Here is a 2,444-nt window from a genome sequence, read left to right on the forward strand (position 1 = left end):
TTTAAAAAAACCACAATTTATGAACAAGAAATCTGACCCTTACCAGACACTGAGTCTGCTGGCATTTTCTTCTTAGACTCTTCAGCTTCTAAGGTTATAAGAAATAATTTTCTGTTGTTTTTAAGCTACCCAATTTATGGCATTTTGTTATAGCAGCCCAAACAGACTAAGACAAGTCTTAAACAAACTATTAGCAAATTAATTTAGCAAATATTTTAAAGGTTAATATGTAATTGCCAAGTTGTGTTATTTTAAGATTTTTAAGGTTGTCTGAATATTGGCAGATTAATCAATACTTTGTACCCAATAATATTTGAAAGGAAAAAAAAACTATATGACCTTTATAGACCCAGGAAACCACTTAAAAAAATTTATTATCCATCTATGATTAAAATTCTTATTCAACTAGGCATAGAGATTCCCACAACTTTTTACCCAGAGTCAAAACTAAAGACCTCTGAAGAGGACCTAACTCCCAGGACGCAGCAGCGAAGCAACACACTCCCCAAGAGTTTCGGCTCCCAACAGGAAAAGGAAGATGAGAAGAAGCAAGAGCTAGCAGATGAAGCCATCAAGCCCAGCGTTGAGGCCAGGCTGGAATGTATCCAGAGGAAGCTGCAGGAGAAGCGAGCAGAAAGCTGCTGTCCTGAGGACATTAAGGACACGACCAAAGACCAGATTGCTAATGAGAAAGTAGCTCTGCAGAAGGCCCTGCTGTGCTACAAAAGCGTCCATGGACGGCCGGTGACAAAGAACGAACGTCAGGTTATGAAGCCACCGTACGCCAGGCACCGGCTGGTCAAACAGATCCTGTCAGGGGCTGACACCATTCCCATCGTTGGTCCCCTGCAGCAAGCGCAGAAGCCCTTTGCTGCAGCCAATTACGGAGGGCGAAACTGCTTCCTTCTTCAAGGAGACTAAGGAAGAAGAGGAGGGGTCAGAAGACGACAGCAACGTGAAGCCGGACTTCACAGTCACTCTGAAAACAGACTTCAGTGCACGTAGCTTTCTGGACCAGCTTGAAGATGATGCTGATGGATTTATTTCCCCAGTGGACCACAGAATGCCATCGAAATGCAGCCAGGACACGGCTTTCAAACCTCCACGCTGCTTCAATCTCAGAACTCTTGGAACACCTTCAGGAAATGAGAGAAGAGAAGAAAAGGACTCGAAAGAAACCTCGTGCTGTTGAAGAGCGTTTTTTCAGACAGAATGGAAGAAGTGTCCAGAAGGAAGACCGCACCCCAGTGGCTGAAGAGTAACGTGACTACAAGCACATCAAGGCCAAGACGCCAAGTCCATGTGAGGGCGGGGGGCAGGAGGCTTGCGCCCCTTGGAGAAGAGCTGGTCAGGGAGGCAGCCTTGGAGCGGGACCTGCATGCAGTCCTTCTGCCTCCCCGCCATTGGGATGGGCTCCCGTTTCCATTGCCTGCTTTAGAAGCTGCCTCGACAGAAGACGACAATGTGACCTGACTCGGGAATTTTGCAATGGGAGAGTTGAGATTCCGCCACACAAGCAATGTAGTGAGAGCCTCTCACTAACACTGGTGGTGACCCACCACGACATCAGACACACATCTACAGAGAACACACACTTCTTCCCCTGTGACTGAGAAGCAGAGAACATTCTCTAAATGTGATAATTAAAAAAAAAAAAAAAAACCCACAAGCTCAGGACTTTACTCTGAGGAACTAACTCACTGTGTGTACCTGGACCCGGTCGAGTGTGACCATGATTGCAGCCCTACTTGCTACTGTGGCCATTCTAGTGACCTTTCCCCAGAGCTGCACCTGTACCTACTGGTGTGAAGCAACTTCTCCATCAGCTCTCCGGTAACTGTAAGCTGCATCTGTCACAATGGCAGTGCAGTCATCTCTTTGAAGGTGTGTTTCTTCAGGACTTCCTCAGCTGACAAAGAATTTCAACCCCTGACCAGGACTTGACCTTGCGCAGAGGACAGAGGGGTTGAGTAGCAGCTCTTCAATGCTGATTTAGAACTTGCAGATGGTTCCTGAACATTGACTGAACTTTCTGCCCTCAGACATGCACCCAAAACACTAAGTGAGCCCACCGTGCTTTATCTTGTTGTGTCACTAGCCAGATATAAAGGGTCTTTTGTCCAAGTGTAGAGGATCACCGGAGAGAGGCAGCTTCCTTCCTCCCCTTCCTGAATACTTACCAGAGTTTAATTTTTCTAAAAAAAAAAAAAATCTGCACTAAAATCCCCACATGGACAGGTAAATGTAGCCCTCAGAGCTCAGCTCAAAGCAGAATCTAAATCACACTATTTTCAAGGTCATGTATAGAAGTTTTAAAAAATTGGTATGTGGCCAATTTTGATTCTAATTTTTCAAAGACTGTGTCACAAAACTGTCTATATTAGACAATTTGGAGGGACCAGGGAATTTAAGACACCAAACCATTCATCTCTTCAGTGTGCTTG

The 2,444-nt window shown here is 45.3% G+C and overlaps 1 pseudogene; it reads left to right on the top strand.

Moving 5' to 3' along the window:
- The first annotated feature begins 366 nt into the window (after positions 1 to 366).
- On the top strand, positions 367 to 1,613 carry LOC141419550 (protein FAM13A pseudogene; annotated as a pseudogene).
- Positions 1,614 to 2,444: the final 831 nt, after the last annotated feature.

This window comes from Castor canadensis, chromosome 1 (assembly GCF_047511655.1).
Source record: "Castor canadensis chromosome 1, mCasCan1.hap1v2, whole genome shotgun sequence".
In the NCBI taxonomy this organism is placed as follows: domain Eukaryota; kingdom Metazoa; phylum Chordata; class Mammalia; order Rodentia; family Castoridae; genus Castor; species Castor canadensis.